This window comes from Camelus bactrianus, chromosome 16, assembly GCF_048773025.1.
Source record: "Camelus bactrianus isolate YW-2024 breed Bactrian camel chromosome 16, ASM4877302v1, whole genome shotgun sequence".
NCBI classification, from domain to species: domain Eukaryota; kingdom Metazoa; phylum Chordata; class Mammalia; order Artiodactyla; family Camelidae; genus Camelus; species Camelus bactrianus.
Window position 1 is genome coordinate 4,230,746 of NC_133554.1, and position 12,562 is coordinate 4,243,307.

Below are 12,562 nucleotides of genomic sequence, written 5' to 3' on the forward strand. Positions count from 1 at the left end.
AACTGGAGCCCTGAAGGAAGTGCAGAGCCTCTGGGCGCTCCCTGTGGGACAGGTTGTGCTCGCCAGCCCAGGCCGGCGGGGAGTGGGCTTGCCTTCTGTGGGATGCCCTGGTTGGAAAAACTAGTTTCTCCTCTAAGAAACTGGATGCCCTGCCCCACACACTAGTATAGGTGCCATGCTCAAATTTACAAAACGTGTGCAGAAAATAAAAAAGATAAAACCTGCAACCTGAAAACTGAATGCAGAAACTGCTTCAGTACCCGTGAATGACTTAGGAGCTGTTGCCTGAGGAGGGAAATGAGGGCAAAGGGTTAGTAATAAGATGATTTAGTCATTAGGAAGGTTCCTCTGGGTGGAGTGAGGAAGCATGGAGAGAGGAATTAGGGAGACTGTTAAGGAGTCTGAAGTAAAGGCAGGCGATAGCTCAGCTGGACACTTGAAAGGACCAGCACGGTCTCCTGCTCTTGGCTTCCATCTTCTCTTGAGCATCAGACATCCTCACGTCTACTCGCAAACTGCTGCAGTTCAGATAAATATGACTGGGGGATTACACTGCTGCCAGCAATTGAAGCCAGACCTGGGCAGGTACTTTGTGTAGACTCATGTATACGTACATGTATATACATGATATGTACTTTGTATATAATGTCTGTGTATCAGTTTCCTGTGGCTGCTATAACAAATTGCCACAAATGTGGTGGCTTAAAACAGAAATTTATTCTCTTCCAGTTCTGGAAGCCCAAAGTCTGAAGTTAGTATCACTGATCTGAAATGAAGGTGTCAGCCGGGCCACTGTCCCTCCAGAGGCTCCCAAGATGACTGTTCCTTGCCCCTCCTAGAGTCTAGCAGCTGCCGATACTCCTTGGCTTGTGGCTGCATCCTTCCAGCATCTGCCTGTCTTCACATTGCCATCTCATCTGCTGTGGTGTAGACCTCCCTCTGCCCTCCACTCATAGGGACACACGTGAAGACGTGTAGGGTCCAACTAGAAAATCCAGGATCCCTTCCCATCTGAAAATCCTTAAGTCAATCACAACTTCAGAGTCCTTTTTTTGCCACATAAGGAAACATTCTCAGATTCCAGGGATTAGGACGTGGAAATCTTTGGCAGGAGCCATTATTCAGCCTACTGCTCCCTATCATAGGAAATATTTCAAGATACTGAAACCAAAGTCCACTTAAACATAGGTAACTTGTCCCAAGTCATACAAACTACTCTTAGCACAATAGGATTCCAAAACCTAACTCCATTTTCTACACACACAAAAGCATCAAGTCACAAGGAAAAACTTAAATAATGGAATAAATGCTGCTGTTGTTTTTATTTTGCCATCACTCTTTATGTTTATTACAAATATTTCAGTTGCCTTGAAAAATAAATGAAGGGTTTCATGTGAGGCACATTCAGAAATGCCTTCAGCAGCCTGCACACACAGGCCTGGCCCTCTTGTCAAACGAAGTGGCCACTCCCCAGATGAGTTATAGTAAATCTGAATTATCAAAGGAAACATCAAATTGCTGGAAGTACTTACACCATAAAATTTCCCTTTAAGGTTTAATAAATTATGAGATCAATGTCATGCAGACTTAAAAAGATGGGAAGAAGAGGGAAGAATTTCATTTTTCCTGGTAGGAAGGTTTTTAGCATACACTACAATTATCAAAGTGAAGTACTTTTGTTTCTCTCGTCTTTAAAATTACCAGGTAGGAGTATCAATTTTGTAAGTGATTTCTGCCTCCCACTCGGTGGACATGTGTCTCTGTAGTTGTTAATGAACTGCAGCTACGGGGGTCTTCAGAAGCCTCTACTGGAAACATATAAGCAAACTGTGCTCTGATGATGACGATGATACAGCTTATTTGAATGCTCAGTATGTACCACGGATTGTTCCACGTGTTTTATAACCATTTAACCATGAGTAGCTATCATTATTTCCATTTTGTGATTAAGAAAACCGATGAGAGGTCAAGTAACTCACCCAAGGTCACACAACTGGCAAGTGACAGAGTTGATTTTTCATTCAAGACTGTCTGACTCCAGGGAACTCTCTGTTCACTATACACTATCGAATGTAGCATACAACACAGCATACTATAAAGCATGATGCGTACATTGTGACAGGTAATTATTAGTCTCATTTGTCCAAGAGTCTGATGGCTACAGCTGTCCATATGCCAGCAGGTCTACACAGGTAGAAAGCTTCCAACTTCTTTGATGAAGTTAGGTGAGGAAAAGGAAACGACACCCGACCACATCTTTACAGATCATGAGCTCTCTTTCACCCCATTTTCCTTTTCTCACTTCCTAAGCCGTGATACTCAGCTGTGCAGTAGATGCGTCACAGCTTACTGGGGTCTCCATTCCTCCGTCAGTGACTCCCTTCAGACAGCTGTGTCTATGTCTTCCCACACTCGTGTAGCTCAAAGCACCCCTCACCCGAGACCTTGGCAGACTTCGGTGGAGAAACTGGCCTCAGAAGGTGGCACAGCTTTATAATAAGAACTATTTTTGTTGGAAGGCCCTTGACTAGTACTCAGATCTCTTGCTTAGATGCTTAATCCAAGTTGTTAGGCATTTTGGCTGGGGTTCCAATCTGACCTTCCGGGCTTTGCCCTCTAGACTGGAAGTCACTTCCAACACCAGCCTCCTCTTGGGGTAACCAGCTTCAGTTTGTCTCCCCCCTCTTCATGAACAACTCTACTGATTGTCCGTGTTCAATATTCGATACTTGTTGATTATAACAATTTTCTCTACAAGGGGAATTCTAACGTGATACAGAATCTAAATCCAAATGCCTTGGTTTCAAGCTGGCGTTTCTCTGTTGGCTACGGATGCTAAACATCTTTTCATGTGCTTATTTCTCTTATTATATCCACTTTGGTGAAGTGTCTATTCAAATATTTTGACCATTTTTTTACTTGGCTTGTAGGTTTTCTTACTACAGAGTACTGAGTGTTCTTTACATAGTGGGACACAAATTTTGTCAGAATATGTTTTAAAATCCCAGCCTATAGTGCATTTTTAAAATTCTTTTCAACAGTTTCTTTCTCAGAGCAAAAGTTTAAATTTTGATATATTTTAATATATATTTTTTGTTTGTTTTATGGATTATGATTTTGGTGTCACATCTAAGAGCTCTTCGCCTAACCAAAGGTCATAAAGATTTTTAATACATTTTCATCTAAAATTGTAATAGTTTTACATTTAAATTTAGCATACATTTCAGTTAATTTTTTCTAAGGTGTGAATTTAGAAAGGAGTTTATAGTCTTGTATGTGAGTGCCAAATTATTTCAATACCATTTGTTGAAAAGACCATAAATCACCCGAAATCACTCAAAATGTAATAGAAAACTTGAATAGCCTCCTAACTTTTACGGAAATCAAATTTGTATTTAAAAAATTTTTTTCTAAGAAAATTCTCCTGGCCCAGATGATTTCACTGGAAAATTTTATCAAACATGTTTAAAAGGAATAACAGCAATTCTACAATATCTATTCCCAAAGCAGCAGAGGAAGAAGCACTTTCTGACTCAATTATGAGGCCATCATTACTGATTCTAACACCAGACAGAAAAAGCACAAAAAGAAAGAAGGAAAAAACTGGAGACTAAAATTCCTCATGAACATAGATGCAAAATTCTAAATACATTTTTTTAAAAGCACATTGTATCCAATAATGTATAAAAAGAAGAATGTATCACAACTGTGTGGAGTTTATCTTGGGAATGCATATGTCTAGTTCAATATTCAAAAATCAATCAGCACAATCCACCAAATTAGCAGTCTACAGTAGCGATCACATCAATTCACGCAGGAAAAACTTCCAACATAACTCAATGTCCATTCATGAGCTACACTCCCAGCAAACCAGGAATAGAAGAAAATTTCCTCAATCTGGTAAAGAGCATGTAAACAAAACCCCTGCAACTACAATCATAATTAATGATGAAACACTGGGTGCTTTCTCCCAGATTTGGAGGAATGCAAGTGATGTCTTTGTCACTGCGATTTAACATCACACTGCAGGTCTCAGCCAGTGCAAGAAAAAACAGCAAATAGGAAACACGGAAGCTTTACATCTCAAATGACATAGACATATGATGAAAGTCAAAGTAACTGGCACTTTGGAGGAAATGATTCCAAATGGAAAGGACAAATAACAAGGATTCCTAAGGCATACCAATGTGCTCTGGTTATCTTTTTCTTGTGAAAGGAAACAGTATCCCATATTTAAGAGGATATTGATGGAAATGAAGGAAGTAAATCATTTTCTGAGATTTTCAGAAATGCAACATGGTAAGTTTCCACACGGGAAAAGGAAGTCTGAAGCTCAAAGGGATTAAAAAGTATCACTGGAAAAAAAAGTTTCATTGATGAGAATGCGAATACACGGTTCTTGTTTCCAATTAGTGCGAAGTTCAGAAGGGAAGGGTTAAGATCTCTCGTCGTTCAGATGAATGGAAAAGGTGCTCATTTGTATCTAACAACTTGTATTTTTATATCTTTGCTTTAAATCTTTTAAAATGTGATGCCATGGTAACAGTAGTGTCGTGTTTTGCTGTTTAAATAAACTGAAAAGTTCTATTTTTGATAGAAAAAAACAACTATTGAGTACAAAACCATGCGCATCTGCACTTCTCACTCAAAGACCCTTCGGGGATGTGCAGCTCTTGGCCCCAGAGCTGTTGGCCATGGTGGTTAACACTGTGCTTGTCTTGGTGGGAATTCTGGCTCCAGTCGCAGTTGGGCAAACTTGGCCAAGCTACCTAACCTCTTTGTTTCAGTTTCCAAAACTGTAAAATGCAGAAAATAATAATAAGACATGCTGCACAAGTTGTTGGAGGACCTAAGAGGTGACAGTCGTAAGATGCTTAGAGCGGTGCTGGACACGGAGTAAGGAGAGATGTCAGGTGTCACTCACTTCCACCCTTATCTACCACCTGGTGGTAAATTATCTGAATCGAAGACACTCTCCCCGGCGGAGAAACAGTAACAAAATTAAAATTCATACCTTGAAAACCCATCTTTTTCATGTGACAGTAAATATGCCATGGGTAATATATTTTTTTCTGCTTCTAGGAACTGTGCCTGAGGAGCTCAGGGGAGACAGATTTAGAAATAGGGAGAAATTTGGATGAGAATACAGAGTTTGAGGGACACAGGCATTGTCTGCTAGTTGAATTCAGAACTTTCCCTGCCTCATACCCACAACCTCCAAGTTCTGTTTCTCTTCTTCTCAGTTGGAAACCTGAGCTAAGAATGCAGACCCAGGACACCGATGGACCACCTTTCCTGGGAACTAGCAGCCCAGGGCTTTCCTGAAATAGCCTTCTTTGCCCCCACCCACCTTTTCTTCCCACTGTCCTTGGCTGCCTAAAGGGGTTAGACCAGCTAAGCCGCGAGGTTTTGAGGACAGGTGCTTGCTCTCTGTATGGAGACTGACTAGGGGTTTACCTTTTCTCTCTCCTGGGCACACAGCTAGCTGACTTGCTCATAATTAAGGATTGCCCAGTGGCTAGGTATTTGAACGTGGGCCCAAGGGATCTATACTCTTCTTAAAACTAAAAACTGCCCCATGATATCTCTTCTCATCCATCAAGGGGAGAACTCAGGAGCCCTGGAAGAGGGAGAAGCCATCAGATGGGAGAATTCTAGGTCCCTGAGCACCTGTGCGGAGCAAACCAGCCCTCCCCAGTCAACTTACTTCATTTTAGCTGTGTTCAGCCACTGAGATAGCAAAGGTCTTTTTAGAGAGTTGCTCTATCCTGTCTAACAGATACTCTTCTTCTCTGCCTTTCTGAGCACGTTAGTGCCACAGAATGTAATTTTCTAGAGTATGAGTCCTGACACCCAGGATTGTGTTCTGGGGACAAGAGGTATGGGAACTGAGGATGGGTAAGCCTTCTAGAAGGTCCAGCTCAACTTCTGGAAACTATACACTGACCCTTTGGGCCAGAGATCCAGCTAAAAACAGTGACTTGGGTTTTCCTTGCCACTCTTACCTACACATCCTTTCCCTCTGAGAGATGCACCTCTGGGATTTAGTTATTTCAAGGACCCCTGGAGTAGGTGCCATCTTAAAGGACTAGGTGCCCTTAGAGCAATTTTTTTAATTATTATTAATTATTATTATTATATTATTATTAATAATATTTTAACAATGAGCATGTAGAGAAGTAGACAAGGAATAGTCAAATGACTAGACAGGTATCTTCAAAAGAGAGGACTTTAAATTAAGACACTTTGCAACTAAATACAACTGGTTTATCAATCTTCTCACAGATACATTAGTAAGAAGTGTTTCTATGTTAGACACTGAAGTAGGTACAATGAATGATGTGATTTGATTTCCTTGCCCTAAGGGTTAATTGTAGGGATTGGGAAAAGTCACAAAAATTACACAGGAAACAGGAAATACATAAATCATAAACAGGAAATAATTAAAATATGTGTTACTGACTGTAAGGAGTTTGAGAACCATTAAAATAATCAAACACAGAGAAGAGCTGATGAAAGGCTATGCCGTTGGACGTCCAAGAATGGAAAAATGGTGGTGCGAAGCGTTAGCAGGACACAAGTCCCTACTGGACAATGAGATTCGTTTCCACTGTCCCTTTAATGTCACAACCCCCTGACTCTTTCCTTCTTTGGGGTGCCCCAGTCAGAACGTGGTGATTAGCATTTCGTAGAAGCTTTCTTGTTTCTCATCCCCAGGGGAATCACAGAAATGACTCATGGGTTAGATTTACAGCCACTGAGTTTATTGAGTGAAATTCAAGTGCTTGTTCTAAGTTAAAGTCTTTTCCCACCTAAAAGAGTGTAAAATGGAAATAATGGCTACAAGCTGGGAGTGGTTTGGATTTGGTCACAAGCCTACCAGTCCCACAAACAGTGATACCATCTCCTTGTCAGATCACAGACCAGACACCTAGCCTCAGCTCTACCACAGAGTCCGCTGACTCGGCCCCCTGACATTATCTTCAAGCAGAATGCTCCGTTGTGTGAATTCATTTTGGACAGCGTAAGTTGCTTCTCCTATGTGAGACATCTCCATATTCTATAAAAGATACGCTTTATAAACTCAAGAAATCGTAACGTTAAAGGTCAGTTAACATTTCTGTTATTTAAGACAGAGATTTTGTTTTTGTTTTTGTTTTTTCAAACATTGAACAGAGCTTGGTGGAAGCCATTCAAGGGCCAACAGGCGAGTTTGGTGGGAAGAAGAAGATACGCAGCTGATCATGGGCCAAAACAGCTTTTTCATCTGTTGACACAGTGGTCCTCTACGTGAGGTCAAATTGGGGAGAAGAGCTTAGGTAATTATTTTTCCAAGTCTTTTTTTTTTTTCTAATGTATTTGAACCATTGCTTAAAAGGAAGGAAAATCTTCCAAGATTAAGGACCAGCTGTGTGGCAGCTACTTTATACCCCTTATTTTAGATAACCATTACCACACCCCTTACCAGTGGCAACGACCTGTTCTACAGATGAGGAAACTGAGGCTTGGCGATGAAATATTTTGCCGAACAGAACGCTTTTATCAGGCAGAGCCTGAATCAGAATCCGTGATTTATGTATTCTTGACTCCAAAACCACTGAGGGTTAAGTTTATTAATGCTTTTGTGTATGTTTAATAAAGCTAAGCTTGTTTGTTTAAAAGAATTCGCCATGATTATGATGATAAAAATGGTGTAATACAAATAACTACTCTTTGTTGAACTTTTAGTAGTGTTTCCTGAATCTCCCTGGAAGTAAGAAATTCTGTGCTTGGTAAATACATAGATTCTCAGGCACCCATATTGCATGTCCATGCTGTCAAAATTCTCAGGGGATAAATGTGGGGAGTTTGGGAACCAGGGCTATTATTTAGCCCGTCATGCAGATGAGATGCCTAAGACAAGGAGACGTTAAGAGAATTGCTCGTGCTGAGAGCTGGGAACGGGGTTATCTCAGGTGCATCCACTAGAATTCCAGGTCTGGTGTTGTACCCCAAATAGAACGGGCTATCTGGTTTCCGAGGAGGCTGAGATGAAATTCCCCACTGCACAGTGTCTGGTGCAGAAGAGACCACTCCCACTTGGCCCTCTTCCCAGTCCTTCCTGGTTCCTGAAGGATCCCCTCTCAGTCTCTCCTCCCTCGCTAGCATCTCAAGTTGCCCTCTTTCCACTGGCTTCTTCCTCTCCATCTTGAGTTGTAAGGCCAAGACTTCAAAGAGCTCGCCCTTGAGGAGGGGAGAAAGGACTTGTAAATATGGAAGACTGTCATGGGTGGCACGGAATGCTGGGAGAGAGACATAAGGGTGAGGCCTGCTGTGGAATATTCGAGAAGGGGTGACATGGGCTCATTCCCACAGGCTGGTTGTGGGAGTCTGCTAGGTTTTCCACTGGCAGGGGTTGGGTGAGGTCACCAAGGAAACATTTTGCCCCTTCTCTCTACTCTGAAGACTGGGTTTGTGTAACTTAGACCAAGTAGGGGAAAATAAATCTTTGCCCTAGTGATGGGTTAGCCGTCTATGTCATCTGTTTCAAAATAGGACAGAATTACAACCAGCTGGTGGTGAGTCTCAAATCCTGACCTCTGCAGAAGGGGGTGAAAATTTATCCAAAAGTCCATTGCTTGTCCAGGGCACCAGCCTGCATGTCCCTCTTGGGGGGACGTGGCTGCTATGGGCTTTTTGCCTTTATTTTTAATTTCATTAGTAACCACAAGCCTCATTGTTCCGGTATTTTGAATCCAGCATTTCTAAGTTGAAAATAGAAGGAGAGTACAGAATGTGCAACATTTTCTAGTTCACTGTTCCATGTCCATAAAAAAAACCACTCTAAAAAGGAAGATTCTGTGTTCTCCAAGGTAGCAGCTGTAACAGTACTGTTCTCTCTGATTTGCAATACAGGGTGAAAATTAAGCTTCTTAGGCACCTTGTCTCTGACACACCCCAGGGCAGCCCTGACTGTACTCACCATGGCTAACATTTCACAGTTCTTAGATATGAATGGGCCACCATGTGCTGTCTGCCACCTGTTGTGCAGTGATATGTGTCCCCCCAAAAGATATGTTGAACTCCTAACCCCTGGTACCCAAGAACATGAGCTTCTTTGGAAAGAGGGTCTTTGCAGATCTGATCAAGTGAAGATGAGGTTATTCAAGTAAGCCCTAATCCAACAGGAAAACAGCTGTGTGAAGACCAGGACACAGGAGAATGCCATGTGGAGATGGAGGCAGAGATGAAAGTCATGTATCTACAAGTCAAAGAGAACCAAGGATTACCAGCCATCACCAGAAGCCAGGAGAAAGGCCTGGACCAGATTCTTCCCCAAGACCCCTCAAAAGGAATCAGCGTGGCCAACATTCTAATTTTGGACTACTGGCCCCCAGAACTCTGAGAGAATAAATTTCTATTGTTTAAGCCACCCACCCTAGGGAAGGAACACACCATCTCTATGAGACCCGCTCACAAAAGAACTCTGTGTAATATAACACTTAAAATTTAACAAGAACACTGAATGTGACAACTGTTATCAATAAGAAAAAGATTACCACCTAAAAGGTAGTATGAGATCTTACAGGGTGGGTGGCTCAGCTACCTTGATGGAGAAAATTAAGGTTTATCAGAGAGAAGTTTGGTTCATCTTCAGAAGAAATGTAAGAGACGGTCTCATCCACGGAGAGGATGCTATGGCCCTCGGGCCAAAACCAGCCCACGGCCTATCACTGTACAGAATGGTTTGCATATTTTTAAATCGCTCTGGAATGTGGGCTCATCTCTCTTTCCCTTCCATCCAGAGGAGGCCTCCAGATGGTCGGAAAAGCCACCAGATGGAAGGATTCTTGGTCCCTAAAAGACTTTCTGGTGTAGACTTCCCAACCCCCAACTCACATTTTACTGAGATGTGAGAAATAAATCTTACCTGTGATCAGCCACTGAGATGTTATGGTTAACAGTTCTGTGTTGTGACTGTTACCCCATCGCAACAAATGCTCTTATTCTCCATCTGAGCCTGACCCTAGTTCTAACCCTAACCCTAACTCTAATAAAAGAATATGCAATGGAGGTCACACAGATGGCCTGCAAAGTTTCAGACACTTACTGTCTGGCCCTTTCCAGAAAAAGTCTGCCAACCCTTGGTCTAGTACAGTGATTTATAACATTATTTTTTAGGGTGGATCATTTATATTTATTAAAAAAGAACATAAAACAGATAGAAAAACAAAGATGCTATGGACGAGGCAAGACTGGATTCTCCCACCCCTGAGCTGACGGGCTCCACTCCCCAGGGCTCCAGGGAATAATCCCTGGAGTGCTGGGAGCAACAATTAACCAAATCTTCGCAGCGTTTCAGCAGCACGGAACCTGACATTCCACGTACCCTCTTGAATTTAATCCTCAAAATAATCACAGAAGAAGTGTTCTATTAGTAGCTCCATTTTTATACAGGAGGGAAATGGAGCTTAGAAAGATTAAACAAGTGAACTGCCCTATATTTACATCTAGTAAACAGTGAAGTCGGGGGTTACAGGGATGTCTCTCTGGCTCCAGAACGCACACTTCTAACTATGCCCCATCGTTCTTCCCAAATGAAGCTGCCTTTATTTGCTCTCACCTCCTCATGGGAGGCTGAGGTCCAGGGAGGTGAAGGGGTGTGTCCGAGGCCACAGGCTAACTGGTCATATGATTGGATCTCGAGTCCAGGTCTCCTGACTCCTGATGGGATGTTCTCTCCACCAGCCCTGCAGGCTTCTTGTCCTGCCTGAGTGTGGGTTGACAGCGACCTTGATAAGACTGGCTCTGGGACAGAAGGGGTGGGCAGGTGGAAGGGTCGAGGTCCCCACATTCTCATTGTCACACGCAGCAATGGGATGCACTGCAGAATGAGATTTGCATAGATGGTGACTGGTGGACCACTGTCTCTCCCTCAGTCTCCCCATCTGGTCCCTGCTCACAGAAGCAGCACCTCCTTCAGCAAAAGCCCATGGGATGTACTGGGTGTGTTGATGGCATTGACACACGATCACCAGTGTCTTTAGAGACAGAAGTTTGTCGTCGTCGTAATAACAATAAGAACGTAATTAAATCACTGAGCACGTTACATACACAGGATCCTGGGAGGCAGGTACTATTATAATCTCCGTTTTGTAGGTGTGGAGACTGAGGCGCAGAAAGGTTCGGTAACTTGTTCACGGACACAGAGCCAGGAAGCCGTAGAGTCAGACACTGAACTTCTGCAGCCTGGCTACCGAGCCTGTGTTCGTAATCACTTCTCCAATCTACCTCCAATCTAGAGATGGTGGTCATCTTTGCTGACTGCCTGCTGTATGCCAGGTCTTCCTCTTGGTGCTTTACAACTAGGGTGGGAAATTACTGGGAGATACTTGCCCACAGGTGGTCCATGGTACTCCCTGCATTTTCTCCCCATTCGGCAGCTGGGCTGTCTCTCTTTAGTGCTTTGGGAAAGGGAAACCCAGCACCATGGAGGTAACACAGGAGTCATATTTTTCACACTTTTGAGGTTCACATCCCAGGCTCCAGGCATCAACCAAAGATTTGGGAGATTAGATGTAAAGCTGGGAAACTCTTTCTCCAGACCTGATAAGACTATTCACAACTGGGGAGGAGGGGAGCTGGGAAATCCGAGAAAGCTGATCTGATGGCAGCGTTCCTGGGAAGGAGCCCTGAGCACTTCCCACCTGCCCTGCAGCCGCAAGTCCCCCTGGAATGGGGGGGGGGGGCAATGATGCAGCCACCAGACGCCTGGAGATGGAAGATCCCTCAGATGCAGAAGAAGGCAGCCTGATCTGACTGAGACTATGTCTCCATAACTAAGAAGTATCAGGGCTCAGAAGAGAAATTAAGCAGATTTGTAGAAAAATAAGGACAACTGCACTTCTTACACAGCCGAACCTGGGTCCACAGGGACCACCGCACATTCATGATCTCGCTCTGCTCAGTGATAATACAGAGTCCCTTTGTATAATCCCCAGAGTAAAGCACTTGTTTCCAGAGTAGAAAAGTTACTTCTCAGGAGACACAGCTAACAAACGGAGGAAAAAGTACAGCAGGGGAAAAGTGGAAAACAAACACCGAAGGAAAAAGAAAATCAAAGAAACAGTGAGGGGCAGGTAGAGTCCGCCTAGCAGAGCCCTTGAGTTACAACCCTCCCGGAAAGAACACTTCCCTTTCCCCCCCAGTCAAAGCGAGCATTTTGTCAAGATACACTTACATTGTATTTGGCGGACTTGCCATTTCCTTGATCCTTTTTCCCCGAAGCTCTAGCTTGGGGCCGGACATTGTGAAAATGCAAGCCAGCCTCCATGAAGGGGTTATTTCAAATGTGTCGTGGCTGGGAAAAAGTTGCATATGGATCAGAGCTCTATCTTGGAAATTATGCTTCATGACAAATACGTTATGAATGACTACTCATAAAGCCGTGCCAGTGTGTATGCTATCACCACGTTCAATTATTTTAACCTGCTGTGAACTCGCCTGTGATAAATCATGGGAAACTAAAGAGAACTATCTTCAGTCACTGCGCTGTTTCACTCGCTCAAGTCATTCACGGCTC

At 43.2% G+C, this 12,562-nt stretch overlaps 1 protein-coding gene across 1 annotated transcript in view; it reads right to left on the reverse strand.

The window, feature by feature from the left end:
• MYOCD (myocardin) overlaps positions 1–12,238 on the reverse strand; it is a 164,584-nt gene extending 152,346 nt beyond the window's left edge. The window contains exon 1 of the mRNA XM_074342141.1: positions 12,221–12,238. The gene's annotated coding sequence lies outside the window, so the exon portion shown is untranslated. The remainder of the gene's footprint in view (positions 1–12,220) is intronic.
• Between the last annotated feature and the right edge of the window lie 324 nt (positions 12,239–12,562).